This window comes from Crocuta crocuta, unplaced genomic scaffold, assembly GCF_008692635.1.
Source record: "Crocuta crocuta isolate KB4526 unplaced genomic scaffold, BGI_CrCroc_1.0 scaffold409, whole genome shotgun sequence".
Classification (NCBI taxonomy): Eukaryota; Metazoa; Chordata; class Mammalia; order Carnivora; family Hyaenidae; genus Crocuta; species Crocuta crocuta.
In genome coordinates this window covers 1,445,198-1,460,053 of record NW_027528006.1, presented here as the reverse complement: position 1 = coordinate 1,460,053, position 14,856 = coordinate 1,445,198, and the positions used below count along the sequence as shown (strand labels likewise).

Here is a 14,856-nt window from a genome sequence, read left to right as displayed (position 1 = left end):
GGAGGGGCAGTGAGAGAGAGAGGGAGAGAGAGAATCCCAAGTAAGGTCCATGCTCAGCACAGAGCCTGACACAGGACTTGATCTCATGACCGTGAGATCAGAATCAAGAGTCAGATGCTTAATTGACTGTGCCGCCCCAGGTGTCCCTAAAATTTTAACGTTATCCAAATATTTGACTTTATGTAAAGTTTTATCTCAGAATAGAACCAATATATTATTACTTCCCATGACATTTTAACCGTTTTGCGAATTTTTTAAAATAAGAATTAAAAGTTAGATAAAATGAATTCATCTCTACAATTAGATGTTTGGCCATTTGTAGTGATGTCCTTGTTTCTTTTTTGTTAAACTGTTATAGAGACAGCATACTCTATTTTAGTTTTAACAAACTGTTAGGTGCTTCATAAATGTATTTTTGAAGATGTAGCATAATCAATAAATAGTAACTCTAGTTTGCATTCTGATGCAAAGCAGCTTTGTATTCGTTCTGGAAGATTAATGGTTGCTAAGGAGAGTGGCTAATAAATGCAGGTTTTCTTTGGTAAAGAACTTTTGAAGAAGGTTTAGGTTTTTCAGTGCAGAAAGTTAGCAGAAATGGAGACAGCATATAAAAAAAGAAACTTCTGTGTGTGGATGAGACAGCCTTGCATATTCACACTGGTTAAAAGGATATTTGAAGGCAGTAGTTTTGAGTCACAGCAGTAGCATTTAATCTTTTTGTGAATTTAGAAAGAATTACCACTCCAAATATCAGTTTCCTTTCCTTTAAAACAGGTATATAGAATGCATCTGTCAAATGTTGTCAAGATGAAAGTTTTGGCAGTATTGCAAATTATAAAACAAAATATTTGGATGTTCGTCGTGATTTTTGTTGTTATTAATATTATTGTTACAGGTTACACAATAGCAGTATTTTTTTCTTGAGGTAGTTTTGTGCAAAATGCATCCAATTTGGAGCTGTGTTTTTCTGTGCACTGGAGCTCAGAATGAATGTTACCAAGTCACTATAATGGACTAAGGAACAGAATTTAATGGCAGTGTGCCTGGATGGTGTCCAACTTTGGCTCAGGTCATGATCTCATGGTTTGTGAGTTCAAGCCCTGCATGGGGCTATGTGCTGACAACTCAGAGCCTGGAAATTGCTTTGTATCCCGTGTCTTCCTCTCTCTCTGCCCGTCCCCTGCTCATGCTCTCTCTCTCTCTCTTTCTCAAAGATAAAATATTTTAAAAAAGAATTTATTGGCCAAACTTATAATGGATGTGATCACCAGAAAGAAAGGCACAAGTCATCCAATACCTCCTCTTAGACGGCACAATACCCGAGGAGGCCTGCTAGCCTCAGAGTACTCTACTGGGCACACAATGTATGTTTGGCGTTCAGGGGAAGAACTCCACCTCACTGTTGGTAGAGAGCAGCCTTCTTGATGGATTTTGTGGCCAACACATGTAGGCATGGTAGAGAAAAATCAGCTGCCAGCGTGCTGTGACCTTGGTGCCCAGACAAAGCTAGACTTAGACACAGCTGCTTTGTGATGGAAAGAAGGATAAAAAGCAGCAATAGAATAGAGAATCATGTGACGTTTAATTTAGAAGCAGATCTCCAGATCCCCACCTGAACTGTATATTGTTGGGCAAGGCTCCTCTCTTAGCCTCAGAGAAAATGGAAAAGCGTAAAACTGGTTTTTAGTTTGATCTGCAGATTTGGGGGTGTGAGTACTCAGTACTGGACACATAATTTGGGGTTCCAGAGCAAAACTAAAATGAAGGCTCGATGTTCAAAAATTGCTAATTTTAAGAGGACGACCATAGAGAATTAAACCACATGTACAGCCCTTCTTAGGACTCAGTGTAACTTTACAAGTTGGTTCTGCCTCTATATAGTCAGCAGCATGGCTGCTTTCCTGAAAATAGTAAGATCAGTCTCTACACACCCTGAACGCTGGATGCTAAGAACTCTTTTATTTCCCTTTTTCTAAAATATTTTGGGGCGCCTGGGTGGCTCAATCGGTCAAGAGTCCGACTTCAGCTCAGGTCATGATCTCATGGTTGTTCGAGCCCGTCAGGCTCTGTGCTGACAGCCTAGAGCCTGGAACCTGCTTCAGATTCTGTGTCTCCCTCTCTCTCTCTGCCTCTCCCTTGCTCACATTTTGTCTCCCTCTCTCTCTCAAAAATGAACATTTAAAAAATTTAAATTTTTAAATTTTACTAAAGTTGACACATGTCACATTAGTTTCAAGTGTACAATATAGTGATTTTATAACTCTATTTATTATGGTATGCTCACAAGTGTAGCCACCATCTATCATCATACAGTGCTATTATATCATTGACTATATTCTTTATGCTGTACTTTTATTCTCACAAGTATTATCATAAACATCCTCAGATTAAAAGATGATATTGTATCTATGAAAAAAGTACAAGCTATTATGAAAAAGAACATTTAAGGAGACGAGATCAGAGTTGTAGGTCCTGTTGATATGTCAATTAAATATGAGGACAAATTAAATATATGTTAAAGTATGAACTATCTCAATAAAGTTATCCCCCATGCATACTTTTTCTCAGCAAGCTACTGAAGAAGGTTCTCAAAATTAAGAGAGTAAATCAAATTAAAGGGGAAACTATGGGACAAGAAGGGAGATCTTTATTTTTGAAGGAGAGAGAGAGAGCATGAGCAGGGGAGGAGCAGGGAGAGAGACACACAGAATCTGAAGCAGGCCCCAGGCTCTGAACTGTCAGCAGAGCCCAATGCGGGGCTCAAACTCACAAGCCAGATCATGACCTGAGCTGCAGTCGGACGCTTAACCGACTGAGCCACTGAGGCACCCCAGGAAGGGAGAAAATATTAGAAAATATTGCAAAAATATACTCGTCAAAACATACCGAATAGTAGCAATGAAAGTATAATTTATTTTCTTACTTTGACTAGAAATCCTACAGTAATCTGTTAAATAGAATTTTTGTTGCTAATTTTTATTAGTTTCTCTTTCCATATTAAATCTTCTTGCGTGTTGGGTGATGTTTAGTTGTTTATTTTTGTTTAAGACTATGGGGATTAAAAGTTTATTTTAATCACTCTGAGCACATATATGGGACTTTTCTGACTGAGCTTCACTTGAAGATTATTTTTCTTTTTTAAAAAAGATTTTATTTTTAAGCAATCTCTGCATTCAAAATGGGGCTGAAAGTCACAGTCCGAAGATCAAGAATCACAGTAGACTGAGCCAGCCAGGCACTCCCACTTGAAGATTATCTTAAATGTTTTTGAGAAATCTTGGACTGGTTGTATACACCTGAAAATACAATTTTTGAAAGATACCCATAATTATACAAAGGAAGTTTTCTTTTATTCCTAACTTACTAAAGGTTTTTGTACTTAATGGATACTTTTGAATGCACCTCTCATGATCAGTTACTTTTAAAAGTAGAATTTATTTATTTATTTATGTTTATTTATTTATTTAGAGAGAAGGCATACAGGCATGAGCTGGGGAGGGGCAGAGAGAGAGACAAAGAGAGAGAGAGAGAGAAAGAATTGTCAGCAGGCTCCATGTTCAGCATGAAACCTGAAGTGGGGCTCAATCCCTTGACCCTGGGATCATGACCTGAGCCAAGAGTCTAATGCTTAACCAGTTGAGCCACCCAGGCCCTCCAAAAGTAGTATTTAAAGAGAAATCATACTGAATTTATTGATTGATTTAGGGAAGGTCGACAACTTAGTAATGTTGATTCCTTTCAATAAAATGGAGATTTTATTGAGTCTGAGGAAATTTTAACTTTTCCTTCATGTAAATTTTACACAATTTTAGTTAAATGTGTTCATAAATATATANTTTTATTTCGGGCTGTTTGTTCCACCTCTCATGTTTCTTTTTCTCTCCCTTCTTAACTTCTCTCGAGTTTTTTTTTTTTTTTTTTTTTTTTTTTAAACCTTTTTTTTTTTTTTTTTTTGGAGGCTTCACACCCAGCGTGGAGCCCAACCACAGGGATTGAACTCATCATCCTGAGATCAAGACCTGAGCTGGATCAAGAGTCAGATGCCCAACTGACTAAGCCCCCCAGGTGCCCTTAAAGGTATTTTAAAATAAATGTTTGTATTTTTTTATTTTTGTAAATTTTAAAAAGTGGGATGGACCCAGAGGCTGGCGGGAGGACTGGGGGAAGAGATGTGGACCTAGAAAAATGGTTGACTAATGGCGGTAGCCCAGGAGAGGGTAGCGTACAGGTGCTGGTCCTGAGTGCAAGCAGAATGGGCTCTGAGCTCTTGGGTTTCATGAAGAAGCTGGGGTCTCAACCCTCTGCCAGGGTCCCCACTCACCATTCTGGAGGCAGGGTTTGCACTTTGCAAAGAGGGAAACTGAGGCCCAAGGAATGGGTATTTTTCTTTTAAGTTGCAAAGCTGAGTCCAACCTACACTGCGGCTCTCTATCACTAGGAAGAATCTTCTCCGGCCTTGTGTTCTTATTCTGTCCTCCCAACTTCCCAGTAAACACACAGCCCAAAACCACCCTTGACACCTTGAGCCGTGGTATGCATTCCAGAGCACCCCACCCACCCACACACCCTTCTACTGTCCATGCGTTGCTGAGCAGCTGTGGCCGGTGGGGGCTTGCCCCAGCCTCACCCTGACCCCGCAGCTGCTGCTGGAGCACCCACTACTGACCCATGCCCTTGGCTACACAGCCCTATGTGACCTGCTCTGGGCTGGTGAGGGTGTGCTCCCTGGGCACTCTGTGGCTCCTGCATGCCTCTGCCCTGCCCCCTCCACACTGCTCCCTCTGGCTGCTAGGCCAGTGGTGCTGCCGGCAGGCCTCAGGGTACCCTGAGCTGGTGGCCACAGCTACATGCCTGTCTGCCTGGCCCTGCTGGTGGGGCAGGGTTACTACTCTAGACAGCCTCAGAGGGTACTGCCACTGTGTGCTGCCATGGTTACTGCTTGCTCAGCAACAAGTCACCCTTCCTGAAGCTATTCTGTGGCTTCCTTGCTGGCCTGGTCTATGCAGCCTGGGCTGTCCAGTGGCTGGAGCTCTTGGAGCTGTGGCTGCAAGCACTGTAGAGGGCATCTTGCAAGAAGCCCAGACAGGGCGCAGGCCAGTTAGACTCCTTCCTACTTCGGGCAGCCTGGTGGTGCTGCCTGTCATCGGCCCCAATGGAGTGAGGCCTCCTGCCCCTGGACCTCCTTACAAGGCCTCCCCTAGCCTCTGGTCCCACGGTGAAGGCTCAGCCCAGCTCCAGCCAGGTGTGGGGACTTCCTCAGAGGTGGGCCTGGCCTGGGCCCCACTGTGGGCAGATGCTGCAGGGGATCCAGCCCTCACTCCCTGGGGAGCCAGCCCCGTGTCCGGAGAGCCCATTCTGGCTGCCTAAGTCCTCTGTCTCCTCTCTGCGGCCACAGCAGCTAGAGCGCACGGGCTTCCCCACGGAGCAGGCGTTGGTGGCACGGGCAGCCACAGGCCACGTGGAGGTTACCATGTCACTGCTGGCTGGGGGAGGGGGGCACTGAGGCCCTGGTGACTCAGGGGAAAAGCTGCGTGCCCACCCCCCAGGGCCGTGATCCTCCCTAGCACATGTAGGCCTTCGGGTGACAAGAGGCTCTGCCTATGGGTGGTAGTCTCCTGAGAGCCAGACAGGCAAATAAGCAGGACAGGGCAGGGCAACGATGTGACCTGAGGGAGTTGGTCGCAACACGCTGGCAAAGACAATCTGGAGAGGTTTCCACAATGGTGGAGTCAGGCAGGATGTCCAAATACCTGCTGCAACACCTGAAAGAGTGACCTCAACGCCATGGTGGTATCCTCTCCGGGGCCTCAATAAGCTGGGCAGAGATGCCTCCACAGTTTGCAGGACCCAGCGCAGAATGTAAATGCGAGGCCTCAGTTCAGAAAGGAGGAAGTACTGTTACAAATACTAAACTATAATGCTGTTACCTTTCTTCTATGGTCTCTCTCTTGACTTCTCCTGTCTTTTTACTTGGTATCTAATGTTCTAATGTTGTTCTAAATAGAGGAAAAAAATTGTAATTATTCAGAAGAATTATGCCATTCATCTTTATATTGTTCAATATCATATGAGATGCAAATGTAAGAATGTTTCACTCAGATGCAGACTCACTGAAATGACACAGTATAATTACTACCTATAAAATACTGTCATCTCTTTACAAAATATTTTGTTTGCAATAAAGATTATATAACATAATACAGCTTTAGAAACTATTAAGACAATGTCTTATATTTAAAGTTAAGCAAGCATTTTACTTTAGAATATTATCAGAAATAGCTCAATGACTATATAGCAAAAATCTTTTTAATTAGCCCCATCTCATTTTTTCCCTCTCTTTCTCTCTTTTCTGTTCGTTCGTTCGTTCGTTCTTTCTTTCTTTCTCCCTCCCCCTCCCCCCTCCCCCTTTCCTTCCTCCTCCTCTCCTCTCCCTCCCCCTCTCCCTCTTTCTAAAGATTTTATTTTTTAAGTAATTTCTCCCCCATGAGGATCGAACTCACCAGTCACATGCTCCACCAACTGAGACTGCCAGGTGCCCTAGTCCCTATCACACTTTAAAAGCAATAGTATTTGGCACTTTCTGGAGTACTTTCAAATAACTGATTATACCCACCAGTGACCCTACACGACCTATGTTTCCTATTTCAACAAAGCCTTTATCTTTGAAGTGGGCTAGTGTGAGATCAGATACTGTTGTTCCCCAGGGAACTGAAATTCTAGACCCTCATCGTTTAGTTTCACCTCTCTGGTCAACTCAAGTTGATAAACAGGAAGAAAGGGTAACATCTTCTATACACAGAGGAAGAGAAAGGCAGAAAAGAAGATAAATTCTTGCCAGTTTCTTACTCCAGAGCTTCCTCAGTGGAATTTGCTTTTCTTCCAGGAGTTCAGCTATTCCAGTGACTTTATTTACATTTCCATTAGAATTAGAACTTGACTGGGTTAGCATCTCTGCTCTCAGTGTTATTGATTACTTGACAGCAATAGACAAATGTTCCTCTAAAATGTGAATTTCCCAAAGTTCCAATAGAATCTGATTCTAACTATGTACAGTTGTGTGTGTGTGTGTGTGTTTGTGTGTAAGATATGCAATCCTGATCATCGTCTATTAGTTAGTATCTGTACTTTATATATCTACTACCAATTTCAAGGAGAGTAAACACAAAACAATTTTATCAAACTTAAATGATTTAACTTTAAATATGTATATATATTTATTTTTATTTATCAGTTAGCTGTACTGCCACATTCTGCACCGTACATAAATGGACTAGAAATATAAAATGGTATCTTTTCCTGTGTTCCCATCCAATAGGGAATTTCATCAACATTATACTGTATCATAATAATTTCATGCCTTTGGGACACAGCTTTTAGTATTATTCTTGTTCTCTATTTAATACCTCTTTTTGGCCTGAATTATAATTTATTATATAAAACACTTTAAAAATATTTTTCTTATTATGCCTGCAGGAAAGAATATTCAGAAATTCTCAATTAACAAAACAGTAGTGCTCTCTCTCAAATGGAAGCATGTGAGATGCCCTTAAAATACATAAGTTCATTTTTAATCTCTCACACATACGCACACACATCTATATATCTAGATATCTAGTGACACACACCTATATAGATTTATGTATATATGTATATATATATTCAGGTATATTATTTCAAACTCATATGTATGACCAAATTTCAGTTAAAGTCTGTATCCCTAACAATGTGATTGGAAAAGTCAGAAATATCTGACTGAAAGATCTTTATGAAAAAGCAAAACGTAATGTGTATTACTCTTTAGAATATAAAATATGAAACTATATATAGAACTTATAAATTACCAGAACTTTTTGGAATGTGAACTGACTCCTGCTGTTCAAGTAGCAACATAATAATCCTGTCAAATAGCAGTGGCTGCTCCATTTAAGTCTCATTTTCCCAGTCTAGGATCAAACCTGAGTGTATTTCAGTCTCTTTCATTCTCAAATCAAACTGTATAGTAAAAACAGGCAAAACAAAAATGCACTATAGTTTGAAAAGTGCATGGTAATGAAGCAGTAATATTGGTTGATTCTTAAAAGCATTTTCTTGGGAAATCATTTTAAACCACTGAATATAAAGGTGTCTCAAAATTTAGCAAATGCAGGAAAGTAGGATTTTAACACTGTAATCAATTGTGGCTAATTTGGTTTAAAAATCAGGACTCTGGATGCACAATGTTCTCCTTTAACATTTCTGTATTGTTTTCAAGTCAGCATTGACCTCGAAAATTTTTTATGACTTCAGATTTTGTGTAGTTCTTTTTCTTAGCCTTTTCTATTTTCAAAATTTTGTTATGGAATAATTTAGAACCATATTCCAGGTGATTCTTGTTGTGAAAATAGGCTCACTGGAGATAAGCTTCTAATTTTCAGGTTTTTTCCCCCCTTTGGAGACATTCTTTCTGCCATTATCACTCATATTTATCCAGCCTCCACAATTTGCTTTTTCTTGTAGGCAACATGTTAAATAGTTCTTTCATGACTACCATTGAATTTATACTCTAATACAGAAGAGAAATTAATAGAAATATAATTTTAAAACTCTTAATGCCTCAAAGTTGTTCTAATTTTTGATAAAACTACTGAGGAACTCTGAAGTAGAGATGACAACATCTTTTCAAGGAAATGGTCAGTTTGCTGAACAAGGGTCAACTCAGAAAATTTCTGGTGTTTGAGTTACAGGTGATCAAAGGAGACAGCAGTAAAATATGATCCAGATCCAGAACCAGAAAAGACATTTGCTGATGTAATTCCAACTGCAAGTGTCATTCATGTTCTAATAGTATATCAGTAGCTTACATTGGACTCACAGATGATTTTTTTTTGTGGTTGTCTGTTCATTTGTTTATTAACACATGACCACGACCCTCAGATGATGGCTTTCAAACCTAGTTGCACATCACCATCAATTTGGAAATGTCTCAAAATGCAGTTTTATAGTAGCATCCAATTCAGTCTACTGAATCAGAATCTTTGGAAGCAAAACCTATAAATCTTTTCCTTCTATCCATTCCTCTCCTCCTTTCTCCTTCTAGTTCCCTCTTTCCCATCCTTCCTTCCTCCTCTCTCCTTCTTCCTCCCTTCAAGCATATTACAAAAACAAAAACCATGGGTGCAAGATAGAAAAAGAAAGAAATAATAAAGAGAAATTGTTGTCAAAAAATCCTTACAAAAACAAATATTCAAATAGCTCTGAGTTTCTTTTTCTTTAAAAAAATTTCTTTTTAATGTTTAAAAAGAGTGCAAGCAGGGGAGGGGCAAAGAGAGGTAGACACAGAATCTGAAACAGACTCCAGTCTCTGAGCTGTCAGCACAGAGCCCCACATGGGGCTCAGACCCAGAAACTGCAAGATCATGACCTGAGCTGAAATCAGATGCTTAACCAACTGAGCCACCCGAGTTTCTTTCTCAAGTGAAAAACATGATGGTTTTCCAGCTCTTTTAAAAATTACACCGATAGTGGTCCCCACTTTCATTTTCCTGTAGTTTGTTATTAAAATGCCTTAGCTGAAGGCCTAGTCTGATCATTGACTTATTTGCCTACATAGGTTTCTATAATATGAATTCTCTAAAGGAAATTCAACGGTACCAACTTGTCCTTAATTTTGTTCAATTCACCCTGCCCCTTAACTGCTTCCACTGTCTAAAACACCCTGTCCCACCTTATTCATCCCTTGAATTCCTATTTATCATTCTAAATGAAACTGGCACATTCAGTAGGTTATTTAAAGACTGTTTATTTATAGGGTACCAAGAATTGTGGTTGCACTGAAAATACAAAATGGAATTAGGCTTTGTCTCTTCATCAAGGGTGTTACTGTCAGGCTGTTGAGAGTGATAGGCAAATAAACAGTTACAGCAGGTATGATAAGAATGATGCTAAGAATACTTTGCTAATGCAGCAAAGCAACATATAAACTGAGCCAGAAGGCCATACTATACTAAGGTGATGCTAAAGTAGCATGCATCTGTGCTCTGTTCTTGAACCTCTCCTCTTAATATTTTTATCGTTTGAGTGGAAACAGAAAATATTCTCAACAAGACTTGAGGGAAAGCAGCACAGCAGATGGGAGATCTAATATGCTAGAGAATTGAATCAAGATCCAAACTAATGTCAACAGTCTAGGTTGATGGTCCAAAATCAAAGTAATCACACTGAACAAGGCAAAAATATGGTATGGGATGGAAGATGCATATCTAGGTAATATTTTTAACAAAAAATATACAGATTTAAGAAAATAAATTTTACAAAGTCCTCAGTGTCCTATGGCTGTCTAATATTTATTTAAAATTCAAAAATGTTTAAAATTAAGTAATGTATACATTAAAACTTTAAGAAAAGCAAAGGAACGAAAAGCATAAAATCTAGAATAGTGGTTACCTACGAGAGAAGGAGCAGGTGGAGAGATACAAATACAACAGAGATGGCAGTGAAAGGGCGCCAGCCTCAGGTATATCAGTAATGTCTTGCTTCATAAATGGGGTATATCAGTGTGTACAAATGTGTGAATTATTTCAAAATTAAATTTGAAAATAATGAGAACTTAGATAGTGATTGTATCCATCAACTAGGAAATAAGAATCACTAGGAGAAAAAATATATATATATATAAATTTGCTCCAGAGAATTGGACAGTTGTGGGAGCGGGTTAAGCACCCTTGGTAATGTGGTTGTCACTGCTTCTCATGCTGATCCATAAAGTTCACTAGGTAGGCAGTCAGGAAGGGAAGATAAATGGAAAGTGGAGGAGACCGAGGGGAATTTGGAACCCATAGACACCAGACTGAACCCCAAAAGGACAGACTGAAACCGTGTTAGGTTGTTTTGCCTTGGACCTTTTGACAAAGGTACACTGCACGATTTGCGGGGTCCTTTGTCAGAGATTTTACAAATACACCTGAGTGAGGAATAAAAGCCAAACTGGGATCCAGGACAAACTAGAGCACTTGCAGACCCAGCTGCTACTTCACCCAAGGAGGTGATTCAACAGATTGGAAACAACATGTGTGAGCTTGGAAAGAGCTATTGCTTCCCCTCTGCTTCCAAATTTCCCAAGTACCTCCTCTGTGGACCAACCTAACATATGGCAAGGGGGATGGGAAACGAAGTTCAGCATGGTTTAAACAATAGTGACAAACTATTGGCATACCAGGCTGTTTTAAAAGAAGGCAAATCACTTGTTAACTGCATGTGGCAGACAGTATCGACATTCAGTTCTGAATATTGCATTTTAAGAGGGTCTTGTATAAAATGAAATGGGATCTGAAGATTTATTCATAATATCTAAATAAGGAAGATCCTGACTCTTAAGATTTTTAAAGAGCTCTCATGTGGAAGAGGTAGTAAGTTTGGTTTGCTGTTGAGAATCAGCACTTAAAATGTCATAGGAAGGTACACTTTTGGTTCAGTTTAAAGGCTAAAAATCCTGTGTTTGTTTATTTATTTATTTATTTGTATTTAAAAGAATGAAAAAAAATTAAATTTATTTATTTATTTTGAGAGAGAGAGAAAGAGAGAGAGCACGCACTCACACAAGCCGAGGAGGGGCAGAGAGGAGAGGCGGAATCCCAAGCAGGCTCCATGACATCAGCACAGAGCCTGATGCGGGGTTCGAACTCACAGACTGTGAGATCATGACCTGAGCTGAGATCAAGAGTTGACACATAACCAAATATGCCACCCAGGCTCTCCAAGGCTAAAAATCCCTTTACACTGAAAACTCCACAAAAGCAGGAAATAGTGTGCATGTTTGAGCACATATGCTTTTAATTTCCAATGTTCAGACATATTTGCATATATGTAAAGTGATAAAAAAATGTTTGTTGGAATAGTCAATTAATTAATGGACAACGGGGACAATTTTCTAACAAATAAACTTGAACTAGCTAACTGTGAAATGGACTATGTATATATTACATAATTCCCACTTTACCACTGCAGAGTAAATACACCATTTCTACATAAGCATATGTTCTTTCAAGGTTGTAAAAATCAGATAATGGGAAAGTTTAAAAACATAAGCAATCTCCATAAAAGAGTCATAAAATCTCAGACCTTTGAGAAATTACAGTTTAGTAAAATCATAAAAATAGCACAATGACTAAAAATATTTTATATTTCCTTGGGCAGCTTGAATGTGTCTACTGAATTATAAAACTCGGTGGAGGGTAAATAAAGGTTTCCATTTTCTCTGGTAGTGATGTCTGTTAGTTCCATATACAATAATAGACAAAAATACGATATCATTTTTCATTTACTTTCAGTGGCCTAGAAGTCACCAATCATTTGAATGTGACTAGTGCTACTTCACAGATAAAAACATTGAGGAGACAAAAATAGTGATCACCTGGGAATGTTTATAGTTTTGCATCCTTTGAGCAATATATATATGTGTGTGTGTGTGTATATATATACATATATATATATGAATATATATTCACTAATATTTGCATCACAGGCAGGCTGTGTCCCTCACAGTGACCTATGGACACAATAAGAATATCGATCAATTCTCTTTAAAACTCAAGGATTTTGAAATGTTTTGCATTGTTTCATGAAGTACTCCTTTTCCTTCTTTTTCTACTTTTGACTTTGTAGGGGAGGGGAATTCCTTTACCCTCTAACATTCTTTCAGTTGGTTTAGTAATTAAACTGATCTGAGACAGATTAGCAGGAGAAAAAAGCTTTCCTATGTGTACACAGAGGGCCAATAATGAAACTGAGATCCAAAGAAATTATCAAAGCAGGTAATTTTTATACATTTTAGACATAGAGACAATAAATTTGGGAGGAATTGACAGGATAAAGAAAACAGTGTGGGAGTTTTAATTAGTAAGAAATTCTATGTGGAATTGGGACTGGGGTAGTAGATTAGTAAGAAGTAACAAAGTTTGTTTCTGCAGCTTTCTCTGCTTTAAACTCCCTATCTTCGGTGATGAGGATGTCATTTTACTGCTTAGTACATGGAGGATACCTTATGCATGGGAGAATTATTTGCTGTCTCCAGGGAGATGGAGGAGGGTCTGAATGTCTCTTGAACTGGCTATATCCCAAGTAGCTTCAGTTCAAAAATAATAAATATGCTATTGGGGCAGCCTGCTTTGGGCCCCTGCAGTTTTAATTTGTTAAGTTTTGTAATTATTTTTTTAATTCTTTTTTTTAAAAGTTTATTTATTTTGAGAGACACAGAGAGAAAGACAGCATGAGCCAGGGAGGGGCAGAGAGAGGGAGACAGAGAATCCCAAGCAAGCTCTGTACTGTCAGCACAGGGTCTGACGCAGGGCTTGATCCCACAAACGGTGAGATCATGACATGAGTTGAAATTAAGAGTTGGACACTTGATGGAGTAAGCCACCCAGGCACCCCATGACTCAACCATTCTATTTTAATTTGCACCCTTCCTCTTCATGTCACAAATGGCTGAAAAACACACTGTGGTCTCTGGTCTTCTCTTTCGTTAAAGCAGTGACTCTTTCATTCTGGGCTCAGCCTCCTCTTCATACTGTTAATAATTATATCATCACAGGTCCTGCTTATTAGGTTAGATTTCTCTGAAAACTTAATAATGTTGGCATTTTGCAGCATTAATATATCACATTTTTAGACTTATGTTTTCCAAGATGTGTATATAAGACTGCCCACAAAATTCCTGGTTTGTCAGGTAACACAGTAGAAGCAAGTTAGAAAATGTATCATGCTAGGAAAACCTCTTGCTCTTGCTCACAGTTCAGAGGATGACTGCGCACACTTTTCTTTTTAATAAAGTACATTCAAGGAGTTCCTGGGTGGCTCAGTTGGTTGGGTGGCCGACTTCTGCTCAGGTCATGATCTCGTGGTCCATGGGTTCAAGCCCCGTGTTGGGCTCTGTGCTGACAGCTCAGAGCCTGGAGCCTATTTCAGATTCTGTGTCTCCCTCTCTCTCTGCCCTCCCCAGCGCCTGCTCTGTCTCTCTTTGTCTCGAAAATAAATAAATGTTAAAAATTTAAAAAAAAATAAAGTACACTCAAGTAAAAGAGACTGTCATCCATGGAGAGAGGTTGTGATCCTATGTAAAGACTTTGAGGTCAAATTTCTTGGATTTAAACCCAGTGCTACCTTTTACTTACTAAATGACCTTGCATAATCATTTAACCTGTTTTCCCATTTACAAAATGGAAATCTTTAAGGGTGCCTGGGTGGCTCATTTGGTTAAGTGTCCAACTTTGGCTCAGGTCATGATCTCACAGTTTGTGAGTTTGAGCCCCACATCAGGCTCTGTGCTGACAGCTCAGAGCCTGGAGCCTGCTTCAGATTCTGTGTCTCCCTCTCTCTCTCTCCTCTCTCTCTCTCTCTCTGTCTCTCTCTCTCTCAGAAATAAATTAAAAAAAAACATTAAAAAAATTAAAAATAAACATTAAAAAAAGAAAATCTTTAAAATTTAGTAGCACATAGTAGGCACTTTATAAATATTAGTTCTTGTTATTATGACAGTTTTTTTCAGAGGTTCCAAGAGCTTTAAAGTTCTGATTCTAGAAACCCACTATTATTATATATCCTTTGCCCCCATTTTCTGCCCTCTAGTGGCAATTTCAAATATGACTTCTCTGTCTGATTTTAAATGAAATTCTTGTTCTTGGGTGGAGGGAATAAATATATATATATATGCCCACTTTATTTCCCTAGTCTTATTAGGCCCAATCATTTTAAGTGCAATCTTATATATGTAACATTGCATGCAATTTGCAACCATTTTTTAAAATGAACTTGGTAAGGAATAACTTGGGGACTATTTTACAAAAGGAATTTTTCTCTTCAGTGCCTATTTACATTCATTTT

General features: G+C 39.2%; 1 pseudogene; it reads left to right on the top strand.

The window, feature by feature from the left end:
- Positions 1–4,132: 4,132 nt before the first annotated feature.
- Positions 4,133–5,564, top strand: LOC144222409 (rhomboid domain-containing protein 3 pseudogene; annotated as a pseudogene).
- The last annotated feature ends 9,292 nt before the right edge of the window (positions 5,565–14,856 follow it).